Source organism: Lygodium microphyllum, chromosome 22 (genome assembly GCF_053477565.2).
Source record: "Lygodium microphyllum isolate KBCC chromosome 22, Lygodium_microphyllum_v1.1.10, whole genome shotgun sequence".
Classification (NCBI taxonomy): Eukaryota; Viridiplantae; Streptophyta; class Polypodiopsida; order Schizaeales; family Lygodiaceae; genus Lygodium; species Lygodium microphyllum.
The window spans coordinates 89266133-89282355 of NC_141156.1; the positions used below are offsets into that span (position 1 = coordinate 89266133).

At 42.1% G+C, this 16223-nt stretch overlaps 1 protein-coding gene and 1 pseudogene across 8 annotated transcripts in view; one reads left to right on the plus strand and one right to left on the minus strand.

Moving 5' to 3' along the window:
- Positions 1-16223, minus strand: part of LOC148017397 (kinesin-like protein KIN-14I) — a 133797-nt gene that overhangs the window by 62049 nt on the left and 55525 nt on the right. The gene's annotated exons all lie outside the window — the stretch shown is intronic.
- Positions 3985-4667, plus strand: LOC148017398 (uncharacterized; annotated as a pseudogene).

Sequence of the window (16223 nt, forward strand, 5' to 3'; positions counted from 1 at the left end):
TTCAGCCTTCTTCCCCTTGGCAAGATTAGGTGTTTGTAAAACTAGGCTTTTTCCTAAAAAGGTTGGCTACTGACATTTACCATAAGATGGTCAAGGGTATGGGACGAGTCACTGAGAAAGCCAACAAAGCCTAGCATGGCCGGGATAGCAAAGGAAAGTGGAGGGACAAATTTCTTCAATTGTGGAATTCCAAGATTACTTATCAAGGAAAAGTTTTCATATAGAGGCTACTTATTGGGGGTCTTCCCACTGGGGATGTGTTGCATGCTCACAAGATCTCCTGTGGCCACTATGTTGTATCTTCTGTACTACATATGATGACACCCCAATTCATCTTTTCATCTCCTACCCTATTGCAAGAAAGATTTGGAGTTTTATTTCGTGCATGCAGATCTCAGTGACACAATAGCAAACGGCCATCAGTTCTTGGGCTATAGGCAAGATGCCTTCTTTGACCACTTTGCAACCAAATCATCCTTGCCTTTTCCATTTTCTAAGATGGGCTACTCCCTGTGGCACATTTGGCACACCCATAATGCCTTTATCTTTTATGGTATCTATGGTCACATGGCCCCTGTTTAAGGATTACTATTATGGTAGATTTCTTCCATGGTTTCAGCTCACCTAGTTCTCGCTAAACTGGCTACTCCATAGCTGCATATTATTCCCTCCACTCCTATTGTGCCCCCCACATGATAATTGTGTGTTGCATTTTGGTAGCCTTTTGGCTTCAATTATGATTGCTATAATTTTTGTTGGCTGGCTAGAAGTCTAGATCCAAATATTCTCATTTAATTTAAGCTTCTTGAAAAAAGAGCTCTTCCAAGTACACACAAATTGAGAGAATAGATAGACAATGATAAGTGAGATGAAAGTACAAGAACTAGAATCTCAACCATATAGGCCTAAGGTTTCCCCCAAACCTTTGACCCTTATTTAATGCTGGGAGATGTAAAAGGGGTTCACACCTTTAACAAACACACGACTACTGCCACATCTTCAACAACCCTTGGCACCCTATCCACTGTTTCCGCCTACTGATTTCAACTCCTACTAACCAATTTCTGCCCCTCTTGATGGTTGCATTTACAGTTTGAGCAAACTGCCCTGCTATCCAGCCATTTCTAATCATAGTTGGATTCAAATGCATATGATTGATCATACCAAATGTCTAAAAATGTCTCATATGACAACGTATGAAATAACATTTCATACGTGGCATTCTTTTGGCCATAAATTAAAAAGGGCACGACCGCCCCAGTTTGACGTTTTTTTGCCTGGCGACCTGTTTGCTGCACTTTTCAACTCTGTTTTCTGCAATTTTCTTGCGTCTGCAACCTGCGTGGTCAACCCTCAGCTTGTGCATCTGCAACCCTCAGCTTGCGCGTGTGCAACCAACAATATTTAGACTTCAGTCATCAGCGTCTACAGAAATTCAGCTTCAAGACAGTGTGCTCAACCTTTGTAAAAACAAGGCAGCATGTGCCCAATCATCTCTTTTTTTTTCCGTGAAGATAATTGAATTTAGCAAATATTTACATGAGACCATCAGGTCAACATTCTCTCTCTATCTCTTACATTCTATTACATCAGACCATCAGGTCAGCATACTCAACCTCTCTCACACTGTCTCTGTAGAAATTTAGAAAATGTGAGCAAGCTCTCAGAACGACCTATTACATAACCAATTCTAATAAATCAGACAGAAAGAACAGCTGGAGTAGAGCGAACAATTGCCAGCCAGGAAGCAGCAATGTCCGGAAGGACTAGGTCAGCTGACATCATAGAAGTGATTTGCCATAACACCAATCCACGCACACGGGCCACATGCCCATGGATGCCCGATGCCGAGTCAAAAATAAAGGCATTACGAGTACGCCAGATGTGTCCCAGGGCTGTCCATCTAAGAAAATGGAATAGGCAGGAACAATCTAAAGACAGAGGGCATAGAGGACACATTTCCCATAATCCATGAACGAATTGGTATGCAATGCTCGGTCACCAAGAACCACACACGGGAAATGAAATTCCAGATATGCCGCGCAACAGGGCAAGAGACAAAGAGGTGAAGTAATGTCTCATCGCATGTAGTAGAGAAAACACAACGCCCTGCAAAGATCTTTCGGGCACAGAGCACTTCTCCCATTGGAAGACCCCCAATGAGCAGCCTCCACATGAACACTTTACCCTGATACGGAACCTTAGACTTCCAAAGCTGGATAAATCTGTCCCAACACTTCTTTTTGCTATCCCTGAGATGCCAGAACTTATTAACCTTCCCCATGACCCATCTTTTAGCTTCCACCATCTTATGGTATATTTGATTCGCTGACCTTTTCTGAAAGTCATCAAGAAGCACAAACTTTCAGTCACGCCATGGATGCAATGGCTGTAACCCAAGCAAAGGAGAGAACCTCTGAAGACAGTCTTGTACAATCATCTCTCTCTTTTTTTTTTCGTAAACAATCATCTCTCTCTCTCTCTCTCTCTCTCTCTCTCTCTCTCTCTCTCTCTCTCTCTCTCTCTCTCTCTCTCTCTCTCTCTCTCTCTCTCTCTCTCAATTTTTCAGGTCACAACTAACCATGGTTCAAAAGTGAGGAAAAGAGTGGCAATTTGTCACTAAATTGTAGAAATTGAAGAATGGACAACATATTATGCAACACAAATATTGGTCCCACACATGGAATGGTGGCCTCGCTCATATTCGCGCCCACATCTTGGGGCTGAAGGGATTTGAGGTTGATAAATGATCTAATGCACCCCAAGATGTAAAAGATGCAATTCGTGGATTGCATGTAAGTGCTCCCATGAGTTCACACAATGCATTGAATGCAAAGGTTTCTAATTTGAAAGATGAATCAAAAAGCACTAGTCCTAGCGTGGTTGCTTGTTCCACTCAAGCTAGTAATGCTCATGGAATGATGCCTAAAAAGCACAAAGCTAATGCTAGGGAAGGCCCCTTATTTCAAAGTTGGAACATATAATCAAGGAAAGAGGCATCAATTGCCCTTCATCGGTTCTTTTATGCAAAGGACATTCTTCTTTGGAAGGTGAGGAGTCCTTACTTTCTTGACATGGTGAAGGAAATTGTAAATGTTGGCCCAAGCTTCAAGGCTCCTTCGTACCATCACTTGCGCACTAAAGATGGATGATGAGGTCAAATGTGTGCAAAGAGATTTACTTGATCTTAGAGAGAAATGGAAAAGGTATGGCTGTAGCATTGTTTGTGATGGATGATCTAATACCCATTATCAATGTAATGGTTTTGTGCATGTTTGGTTCCACATTCTTGCAATCAATTGATACAAGTGGTGAGTAAAAGTGAGGAGAGTATATCTTTGAAATTCTTAAGAGTGCCATTCTTGAAGTGGGGACTCAAAATGTAGTCCAAGTATGCATAGACAATGCAAACAATTGTGTTCATGTTGGTCACTTGATTAAGCAAGAGTGGCCAACCGTTTTTTACACCCGTTATGCATGTCATTTCCTTGATTATTTGAGGATATTAGAGAACTTTCTTGAGCGAAGCCTATTTTGGAAGAAGCTACAAAAGTAGTGACATTTATCACATGACAAAATACAATTCTTGCTTTATATAGAAAGTTCAATTCGAAAAAATTGCTTAAGCCATAACAAACTCGGTTTGTATATATGTTTATCATTTTGGTAAACATGTTGCATGAGAGAGTCTTTAATGGATTGTATCGCATCGTTGTTAGTGATGATTATTGCAAAAGTACCAAGGCTTTGCACGTCTCATCTATTATCTTGCATTCTTCATTTTGGACCAATGCTTAGATGATTATGAAACTGTGTGCTCCAATGTCAAAGATTTCACATCTTGCTGATAGAGAGGGTGCACCATGGGGTTGGCGTATGAGCTTGCTCATTGCATGATAGAAAATATTGAAAGTCCTGAGGTTTTTTATGCTTCCTAGCTATAGCAAGTCAAGGCACTTGTGACTTTGTGTAGACTGATGGAACATGATGCACTCTCCATTGCATGTTGTTGCTTTTATGCTCCATCCTATTTGTAGAGCAAAGAATCTTGGTGGTGACAAGGAGGCGAGTAAGGGTTGGATGGATGTGATTGAACATGTTTCAACTACGATGTAAGTGCTCAAGGGAGGATAAATGATGAGTTGGATAAGTATGAGTTTGAGTCAAATGCATTTGCACATCCTATTGCAAAGGATAAGAAGAGGGTGCATCACCGCGTAAAATGGTGGAAAATCTTTGGAGCAAAGACACCAAATTTGCAACACTTGACACTTAGGATATTGTCTCAAGGCACTCGTGCTTCACCATGTGAGAGAAACTCCAGCACTTTTTCTCATACAAAGAAAAGGAACACGCTTAAGCCAAAGAATACAGAGAAGCTTGTTTTTATACACACCAATTTGCATCTCATAAGCAAGTTGAAACAAAGAGGATTTGAGAAGATAGAAGTGACCTTGGAAATGCTAAGCAAGGAAAAGGATGATGAAACGTTGCTTGCTTTGCAAGAAATGAGAGAGGAAGATGATGAAAATTCAGCTCCTCTGACAATAGGTGCATCAAGTTCCGGTACCTCTAATGTGCCACAAGATGAGGTGGAGGATGAGGATGACGATGATGACGATGAGGAGGAGGAGGAGGAGGAGGCTAAAGATGAAAATGACTCATGAGTCAACTTGAGTAGCACATGCCACAGCAAGTCTACAATCTTGAGTCTTGACCCTTGACTCTTTAGTCCCTTGGGTTGTCTCTATAAAGTCTAGAGTACTATGATATATTATGAGTCATGACATTGTGTACAGTCCCCTTGTCAAACTTCAATGTCTTTTATGCTTGTTTTTCAAAATGTAACCTTTGTTGAAATGACTACAATTCATATTAAGGTTCAACCTATCAATCTAATATTTTTCGAGTCTTTTGAGAAAAAAACTAGGGCAACGTATAATTCAGCCCGGGAGTCTGAATCATACTTCAATCATACTTTCATACCTATACACATGGAAGTATGAGACATATGTTATCAACTATGCTTCCAGTGCATGCTACAGCTTGCATTTACTGTAATGCAGGCCCAGACAACATCATCTTCACCTTCCTCTATTGTTGCCCAACTTCCTATGGCCTCCCATGATCAACTATCATCATCTTCAAGTGGTTACCATTGCTGTGTTTACCAAATCCAGCCCCACAGATTGCTGCGTTAAGGTTTTCAGCCTACTGCCCTTCCACTTTTAGCATCATCTCAACTCTGACCAATGGTTATAGCACTTGAGATCTATCTCCGATGGACATCACACTCCAACTACTCCCTCAGCCCGCTCCCATGAGAGCCACCGACTACTAGGCAACTCTACCCTTGAGCATCTTGTACACTCTTTCATTCATTTACAGCATTCATTCATTCACTTTAGAGTTCTCTTTCTTCTCTGTTTGTGTTTTTGCAATCTGTGTTTTGCTTTTTTGTGTTTGTGTTTGAGTTCTCTGTGTTTCAATCATGGTTGTACCCTTAGTGTTTTCTTTTGCAAACTCTAGCATATCTCTGCGAGAGTGCGCAACAGAAGAGAAACACAAGCACAGAGAGAAGTATAGAGAGAGAGAGAGAGAGAGAGAGGAAGCAAAAGATGAAGGAAGAATACTGCATTGACTGAAGAATGCTGATACAATTAAGATGGACTGATCAGTCCCTGCATGCAGCCCAAAGCGTTAGTGAAGGCACCACATCAGGCTGATGATGACAGCAGCACCAAGCACAGAATGGAGTGTCGAAGTGTGCACCTACAAACAAAAAACTGCAAACCAAAGAGTGTGTACGTCTGCCAAGTGGGGGGTGGCTAGGAATAGCCAAAAGACCAAAAAAACTAGCCAATCTCCAGTTGAAGGGGCCATAAATCTTGGCTGACTAGCAATAAATGCTGGTCACTCCCGAAAAAATGACAAAAAAAATAGGGAGGCCCTGCAAAAAATCCTAGATGACAATGAAAATGTCCAATAGGTGCAAGCAGACTGTGGAAAGTGTAAACTGGTCTAGGGATGCACACATGCCTACAACTTGAAGAAAATGCACCTAAATTGCAAGAGCTCCTATGTTTCTGCCAGAGCTCCTATGTTTCTGCCAGACTCTAATAGATGCTCACAACTAGGAGATGACAAACTGACATAACTAACATAGGCAAGCTAACACCCCCCTCTCAAATCCTGGGAGTGTCTGGAAGGTTGAGGCTGACATGTGTGTTTTGCTCATCTTGTATGTGGATGATCTTATCACTACAAGGAGCTATACTCAGGAGGTTGGTCGTACTTGGGAGATTTTGCAACAAGAGTTTGACATGATGGATAAAGGGATCCTCGATAGGACATTTTTATTTCACAGCACAGGTACATTTCCAAGCTTCTCTCAGAGTTTGGTATGGCCGATTGTCAACCTATTTCTTGCCCCATGGACCCAAAGTCCAAGCTTATGGGAGCCAAAGCTCCCCTCACAAATGCCACCCGTTATAGGTGTCTTGTTGGTTCCCCCATCTGGCTTATTCACGCTCGGCCAAATAATTCTTTTATTGTGGCATTGTTGTCTTTCTTTCAAGAAGACTCCTCAAGAGCATTTGAGAGTTGCATTGTGTGTTCTTCATTATTGACAAGGGACTCGATCCAAGAAGAACTAATACAACAGAGATGGATTGATCAATCCCTACACGCAACCCAAAGCATTAGTGAGGGCATCAGATCAAGCTGATGACGATGGCAACACCAAGCACGGAGTGTGGGAGTGTCCTCCGGTTTTCTTAGGCAAGGGAAGAAGAACCATGTCCGCAGATTGCAGAAGGCCCTCTTTGGCCTAAAGCAAGCTCTAGAGCTTGGTACTAGAGGATTAATCAATTCTTTCTACGAAGTGGCTTCACGATTCACGATGACCAGTGTATTTTGCTCATCTTGTATGTGGATGATCTCATCATTACAGGGAGCTATACTCAGGATGTTGATCATACTCTGAAAATTTTTCGACAAGAGTTTGACATGATGGATCTAGGGATCCTCCCCTTCTTCCTTGGATTGGAAATGTATTCACTTCTGCGTTACAAGATATGAATTTGAGTCAAGCTTTGTCTCCCTCTTCTTCTTGTCCACATGGACAAATTCATCACATCCAAAGATGCAAAAGTCAGGCATTGAACGCTTTTGACTAAAGAAAGCCTCACAAGGAGTCATATCTTTAATACAGAAGTCCGGGAGCGGTTTTGAATGTGAACCATAGTAGCCACCGCCTCACCCCAAAGGGTATGAGAAAGACCCCGATGCTCCAATATCAAACAGGCCATCTCTAGCATGATCCAATTCGCATGCTCCACCACACCATTCTCTGAAGATGTGTTTGGATGGGTATACTCCACCCAAAGGCCATGATCCCTACAAAACTAAGAAAAGAGGTTAGAAGTAAACTTTCCACCATGATCTACTCATACACCATGAACTTTGGAAGTAGTCTGTGTCTCCACACACACCTTCCACTTGCAAAAACAGAAGTACGCCTCGCACTTGTACTCTAGAAAATAAGGCTACACATAATAATTGAAGTCTTCTATAATCAACATCGAATACTTGGCCTTACGCACAAAGGCCGTGCCTATAGGTCCACAAAGTTGGTGTGAATCAACTCAAGTGGGGTAAAAGCCCTCCTAGTGGCAATCTGGGGATGTGACTACCTATGTTGCTTGCCCCTCAAATAGCTAGAGCACAAAGTGTGAATAGAAGGGAAATCAAGAAGTCCCTCCACCATCTTCTTCCGAGAAGCCCATCAGATAGCATCAAAGTTGAGATAACCATAACGTGCATACCAAAAAAAGCCCAAGCTTGTGGCAAGACATCGCGGCTAACACTGTGTGTATGTAAAGCCTACCCTCCTAGGATCCTATCCAAAGAAAGGCACCTGTAGACTCATCCTCCACTGTCAATGCATCCTATATAAAGACCATGGGGATACCAAGCAGTGTACGGCCATGAACTAGAGATAAAAATCTAAATTCGATACATAGAGAACTTTGACCAAAGAAGACTGCCTGTCTGGCAACAAAGGAATAGTCCCTACTCCTCAAACGGAAACAATAGAGTTGTCACCAATGGTGACTGTGCCCTCTTTGGCACTCAGGTCCTCAAGCCAATCCTATCTGTAGGCCATGTGAGAAGAGGCTCCACTATCAACAAGCCAAGGCTTCATTTGAGCGGAAGAAGTAAGAGTTGTATCCTCCTCAACAAATACATGCACAAATACAATGTTGTCGTAGGGGTAGCCTTCCTATCCTTTGAATCCTTCTCCTTTGGCTTCAAATGGGGATACTTTTGCCAACACTTCCCCTCGGGTTGAGTGCCCTTCCCACAATGTGGCCACTTGGGCTTCTCCTTCTCATCCTTTTTGTCCTCGTGGTTCTCGTCCTTGGCCTGCGCCTTCTTCTTCCCTCCACATGTACATACAATAAATGCCTTGGTGGACCAAGAACCACTAGCCCCAACCTCTCTGAGTCACCCATCATGCTTCAACAAGCACTGAAAGCTCCTCCTATAAGAGTGTCTCACGGGTCCTTGTGATAAGGTTGGTGTAGAAGATATCAAACCGAGGAGATGGCAATTGAGTCAAAAGGATCATAGCCATGTCTTCAGAGGATATCATCCCACCAAGAGAGGCAAGCTCTACCCTCATGTCCTCCATCGTCGTGATGTGCTCATTTATAAAGGAGGAATCATCAAGATTGAGTATCCGCAAGTTCTTCTCAAGGAAAATCTTGTGGGCAAATGTCTTGTGTTGATACAAAGATGCAAACTTTTTCCACACTTCCGCTACAATCTTCAACCTCCGAACATCCACAAGGACAGAATCCTAGAAACTCATAAAGAGAAAGGATCAAGCTCAAGGGTTGAGTCGATCCCACAACGCTACTTGGTCCATAGAAGTCCCATCTGCTACATCCTCCTTACATGACCACAGCGAATAGTTCAAACCATGGACGGGGGAAAAACCAGAAACAAGAGCCCAAAGATCGAAGGTGTCAAGTATGCACTCCACCTTACACGACCACAACGAATAGTTCAAACCATGGAGTTTGTCTTCCTTGGGTAATGAAGATATGACAAGCACCTGCACCGAGGGTATCAAGGACCGCACCTTCACTTCGGACAGAGCCTTCAATGATAGATGAATAGAAGCAGGATGGGTGCAAACAAGGGACTTCTCTAGCCTACTATAATCACATCTCTGCTCAAAAGAGTGTCTAGAAAGAAGCTCCTCCTATAAGTCATCAAAGCTCGTGAATTGGTAAGACATATTCGATCCTGCAATCACCCAACAAGCTGCATTTTGATGGAGACCGCACAGGAGACAGAAGGGGAGCTACACGGATTGTAGATGTGTCGTCTATCAAGGAAAATCTGATGCCTACCTCCAGAAGGGGATCACCTACATCGGGAAGCTGTCGCTTAAGCCAAAAAGCTCTCGCCTTCAAAACACAAATTTGTGTTTGCTACAAAACACAAAAAACAAGGGCCTCCTAATGCTTCGATGTTGTCACCTAGCGTTCTGAAGAAGTCGCCTAGCTGCTAGGAAGGTCAAACAAGTAGTGGACCACCTATACGCCCTATGAAGGCAACAAACACAAGCTGAAAATCTTCGTTTTATAAATCTAGGCTGCTCCTCCATGATGAAAACTTGCTCTTCTGTAAGAAATCTTCAAACAGTGTCCTCACTTAGGCAATGATACCATGTGAGAGTGCGGAACAAAAGAGAAACACTAGCACAAAGAGAAGCATATAGAGAGAGAGAGAGAGAGAGCAAAAGATGAAGGAATTTTACTGCATTGATTGAAGAAGAACGTTGATACAATGGACATGGACTCATCGATTCCTACACATAGCCCAAAGCGTCTGCAAGGGCATTAGATCAAGCTAATGACAATGCCAACACCAAGCATGAAATATCGGAGTATCGGAGTGTGCACCTGCAAAAAAAAGAGTGTGTATGTCTGCCAAGTGGGGGTTTTAGCTATAAATAGCTAAGAGACCAAAAAAACTGGCCGACCTACACCTAAGGGGGATCAAAAATGTTGGCCCACCAACAATAAGTACTGGTCACTCTTCAAAAAATGCTAGAACAAATAGGGAGGCCCTAGACAAAATTCCAGATGACAATGACAATGTCTGACAGGTGTAGGCAGACTATGGAAAGCAGAAACTAGCCTAGGAATACACATAGGAAGCTACAATTGAAGAAAATGCACCTAAACAGTCAGAGCTCCCATTTCTCCGTCTGACTCTCACAAGAGATCACAACTAGCAGACTGACTGACATAACTAACATAGCTAGGCTTACAATCTCCACACAATCACCTTCTGCTCTTAAGCATTGGAGACATATTTCTTTGATGGAAAACATGTATTAAATTTTTCAAGAGTGTTGGGTGATAGATTTCATGAGCATCTTTCAAATATAGTCCATTCTACTCAAAATGGGTCTATCAAGGGAAGGAATATTCTGAATAATATCTTAAATATGCAAATGGAGATTAATTATGGCCAATACACAAATCAAAAGAAATGGTAATGATTTAGTTGGACTTGGAAAAAGTCTTCAATTATCTAGAATGAACCTTTCTAGCCCAGCTTATGCAAACAATGGGATTTGGCCCTCAAATGTCTCATTTGATTTACACTGTCAACACAAATTCTTCTTCTAGAATTATGTTGAATGATGGAGTTACATAACCTTTCACCCTTTCTCAATTTCTTAGACAAGGCTGCCCTCAAAGCCCTTTGTTCTTTGCTCTTGCCACACATCCTATCTTGACAATGTTATCACATTTGGCTGCAAATGGTAATGTGGTGGGCTTGTCCCTTCCTTCGACACAACATTTGATTGTTCAAGCCTTGGCTGATGATACATTTATGTTTTTGAAAGCTGATTATTGTAGAGCAATGGAGATATCTTGTTTGCACTAGCTTTGTGGCTGTATATTAATACTACCAAGTTTGCTCTTATTAGCTACAGGCAGTATCACAAGACATTTGGGCTATCCCTCGAGGGTGAATGTTGTGTCCAAGAAGTTGCTTCAATGGATCTCCACACATATTGCTGGCAAGTTTATTTACTAGAAATCTCACGCATAGCCCTTCCCCATGTGTCTTAAAGAGGCCTAAACAAGCATGGTACCAATGTTTTCATACTATTTGTTGTTGCTCCCTTGGTCAAAGTCCAATTAGGTGAAATAACTTAGTCTATTCCCTTTATGCTTTGAACAAAGAATTCTACACAATCTAGCATTTCTTGGATCTCTTGGAATCATATATGTACACCGAAAAGAATGGGCATATGGGGCTATTTTAGATGTGGAGACTCACACGATTGTCTTGCATGCGAAAACGAAGATTCAAGAATCATGGTAGCATGTTATTAATGTTGATCAACTTGTTCATAGGCATCTCGATGTTGATCGCTTGCAAGCTAATCCTCTACACACTGAATTGTTGGCTATTCTAAGACTTGTTTCATGGGAAGGCAAACACCAAGCTAGGGTCATGTTGAATAGAATGGTAAGGCTTGGGCTGATTGCGATGCACTTTTGACTATGTGACCCACTATGATGTCTTTCGCTTGGTATGAAGGTTTTTTCGTGTTCCCAAAGACCATCGTTACTTATGAAAACTATTTCAGCTTCCTTACGTGCTTTGCAACTCCCCCCCCTCCCCAAACAAAAAACACACAAGAAATTGGAATATCCCTCGCAAGATTGGAAAATCAAAGGGTGATTGTTGTTAGACTGTGCAACTATGGATCAAATATATCATTTGCATATCAGAGATCGGATTGGTTGGCACTAAATGGTAGTCACACTTGTAGTGATGGTGGGCTTGCTTCACAAACCCCCTTTCAAAGACAACATGTTAATTTAGAGAATGCTGGTGGGCAGTCTTTTTCTTGCTTCTACACTGTCCAAATAAAGTATTTTCAATGGCTCTTGCTTCTTTTCTTAAGAGACCTTATAGGGACCGATTAGACACGGAGATCGAGGCAGACAATCGTTACGCGCAGTGAGAGACAGAGAGAGTGCAAGAGAGCAGAGTAGAGAGTGAACACGTTTTCAAGTACAATGACGAGTGTACCTTTAGGTTTTTAGATAGATATATATATGTGTAAGTAGAAGTGCTAAAGGTGTGTTCACACCCGGGCATATTTAAAAGGCACAAGGCCTTTATTCCCAACAACCTCCCATCAAAAGGCAATGTGCCTTAAGAGGAGAAAAGAATCAGCTAACTCTAGGTATGTACAAAGCTAAAGTACATATATCTATCCAACTCCCATCATCTGTCGGCAATGAGCAAACCGCTCTACCGGAGAACCCTTCGTGAGAAGGTCTACAGGGTTATCATCTGTATACACTTTACCAAGCTCAATGCTCTTGATGTCAAGTACATCTCTGATGAAGTGGTACTTCACCCGTATGTGCTTTGTCTTTGCATGAAAGACAGGATTCATGCTAGCATGATAGCACTCTGACTATCACAATGGAGAATAGATAACTCTGTGATGACAAGCTCTCCCACCAGACATGAAAGCCATAAAGCCTCCTTGCATGCCTCACTGGTAGCCACATACTCTGCCTCTGTAGTAGACAATGCAACACACTTTTGTAGCCTGGAGATCCAAGAGGTTGCTCCTCTTGTGAAAGTAAGCACATGCCCAGAAGTGGACTTCCTGCAATCCGCATGACAAGCATAGTCTGCATCCATAAAGCCAACAATAGATGCCTTCTACTTTCCAAAGCAGATGCACAACTCCTTTGTGCCTTTGAGGTACCTTATAATACCTTTCACTGCATCCCAATGCTTATTGCCAAGGGTTGCCATCTATCTGCTAACCTCTCCCACTGCAAAGGCAATGTCAGGACGTCTAGCAACCATCCCATACATCAAACTGCCAACAGCTGAAGCATATTGTATCTTGGCGATTTCAGCCTTCTCATCATTATATGTAGGGTTGTCCTCTGCACTAAGTTTCACATATGGAGGCAACAGAATCCCAATTCTTTTTCTCCCCTCCATATTAAAACGCTGCAAAATTTTGGAGATATACTACTGCTGAGATAGATAGAGTAAGCCTTTCGATCTATCTCTAACTATTCGCATGCCAAGAATGTGATTTGCATCACCAAGATCCTTCATGTCACAGCTGCCATGAAGACTTTGCTTCAATGAATCCAAGGCATGAGTATCTCTGCCAGCAATCAGCATGTCATCAACATACAAAACCAAGATAATCAGGTTGCCATCTACTGCCTTCTTGGTGTACAAGCAATGATCCACTTGACTTCTATGAAAGCCTTGGGACTGCATGAATGCATAAAAATTATGATACAATTCTCTCAGTACTTGTTTCAGCCCATACAAACTTCTTTTGAGTTTACATACCATTTTTTCTTTCCCTTGTTCAACAAACCCTTCACGTTGCTGCATATATATGTCTTCATGCAGATTACCATGTAAAAACGCAGTCTTTACATCCATTTGTATGAGCTACATATCCTCAACTACAACCAAGCCCAAAATGGTTCTAGATGTAGTCATCTTGACTACAGGAGAGAAAATCTCATCAAAGTCAATTCAATGCTCCTGCTTGTACCCCTTTGCAACCAATCTTGCTTCGTACTTTGGTGAGGAACTAGAAGTGACCTTCATCTTGTAAACACATTTGCATGGAAGGGTTTTCTGCTCTTTAGACAACTGCACCAAGTCCCAAGCGCCATTTTTTTAAAGAGATTCCATCTCTGATACCGCATGGCTTTATACCATTTCTTGCTATCATGTCTGTCCATTGCTCCCTTGAAGCAAGACGATTCACCACAGTCTGTTAGCATGACATATTCAGCCACATTAATTGCACCAGGAACAAACCTGTCAAGTTGTCTAGTAGCCCTACACGATCTCCTAACCCAATGGTCAATGTTTGCTGGCTGTTCCTGCAAATTTCCATTTTCAGCATGCTGTCCTGGCATTTCAGCTTGTAAAATCAGCATTAACAGCTTGTTGTCCTGGCTGTTCCTGCATATGTAATGGCTCATTTTCATTGGCAAAAGCTGGCTGATCTTTTCCAGCATCATTTCCTACATTTACAAGTTCATTTACAGCATGTATTTGCTGCTGTACAGCAAGCACATTTTGCTGTCCAAAAGGTATTTCTTCCCGGAAAACAACCCTACAAACCTCCTCAGTCTTTTCGGGCTGTTTGTGCATGCAATCTTCACGGAAGATAACGTCATTCCTGCGTACTACTTTCCTTTTCTCGAGATCCCACAATCTATACCCCATTTCTCCCTCGTCACCATATCCTAGAAAAATGCATTTACAAGACTTTGGCTCAAGTTTGCTGCGTTTTTCTTTACGAATGTGCACAAAAGCCTCGCAGCCAAACACTTTTAGATGAGCATATGCAGGTGATTTGCCCGACCACGCTTCTTGGAGAACTCCCCCCCCCCCCCCCCCCAAAAAGATCTGTTTGGTGACCGATTAATTAAGTGAACAACTGTCATAACAGCCTCTGCCCAAAAACCATGGGGTAATGTGACAAGAGACAGCATCGTACGGACCTTAACCTGTATGGTCCGATTCATACGCTCTGCAACTCCATTTTGGGGCGGATTATGCGGGGCAATAAGCTCCCTCTTTATCCCTTTACTGTCACAAAAAAAATTTTAACTTATCCTTGCTACGAATGGGATAAACCAATACCTTGTGTGTAGCATCATCGACAAAGGTGACAAAATATTTCTTTCCCCTAAAGATAATCCTGGCATTTAACATACATCCGAATGTACTAACTCTAGAGAAGAAGATTTCAAAGAAAGAGACTTTTTGTGAGACGTCTATGCATGTTTGCCATAAACGCAATGATCACAATGCTCAAAATCAGTATAATGAAGACAAGGCAAGTAACCCAAACGAGAAAGCACTTTCATTCATATTTGACTCATGTGTCCCAACCGTCTGTGCCACAAAGAAACGCTTGGTTGCTCGGTCACGGCAACAACATGGTCACACATACTAGATACATGAAGTGGATACAAAGTATCACTCTTGCAACCTCTGGCAATCACTCTTGATCCCTTACAGATCTTCCATTTTCCATTAACGAGGGTGGTATGAAAACCATCCTCATCTAGCTGCCCTGTGCTAATCAAGCTCTTCTTGAGTTGAGGTACATGCCGTACATGCTGAAGTGTAAAGACAGAGCCATGCTGATACTGTAACTGCACACTGCCAATACCTACAATCTCACATGCATAGTTATTCCCAAGATGAACAACACCATGTCGACCCCGTTTATAGGTGGAGAACCACTCACGATGAGGGGTGACATGAAAGGAAGCACCTGAATCGAGAATCTAGATATGCATGTTATTATCTGTATCTGCAAGTAAAGCATGTGCACCAAAGTGTGAAGAGACAAAGAGTACGTCACTCCCACTGTCATTGTCAGGAGTGACTACATTCACCTCTTCAATTTTTACACTGCTCTTCTTAGGCTATCTGTCCTTTTTCTCCTGCTTGCTATCATCTATCTTCTTGCCCGCATTCCTTTCTCTCTCTTCCATTTGTAGCAGTAACATTTAAAGTGACCCTTCTTGCCACAATGATGGCATTCAACATCTTTGCCACGGGATTTACTGCGTCCTTTGCCATCATATTTGCCCTTTTGCTATGATTTGCTCCTAGTATGCAAAGCATTGGAGGGCTTATTGGATGCATTGTTCTGTCGATTCATCTCTTCCATAAGTAGAGCACTCTCTACATCAGCATACAAAAGGATTACATTAGAATTGCTCATAGCAGACCTAAATATATCCCAACTCTCTGATAGAGAGCAAAGCAAGAAAGTAGCCTTAAATTACTCATCAATCATGAACTTCAAGGCAACCAGCTGGCTGAAAATGGAGTTAAACTCACTCAAGTGAGTAGACATTGTTGTATCCTCTTTCATACACAAATCCATAAGCTTTTTCAGCCAATATACTTTGCTTGCAGCACTCTTCTGTGCATACAATTCTTCCAGTTTAGTCCATATAGCATATGCAGAATCCAAACCTTCAATAAGGTATCAAAAATCGATAGCTCTATGGTTGAGCGTGCAAGCTCATTCAACTCATCCCAATTGTCCTGATCCATGTCCGCGGGCTTTGCCCGTTTGGTTTTGATCG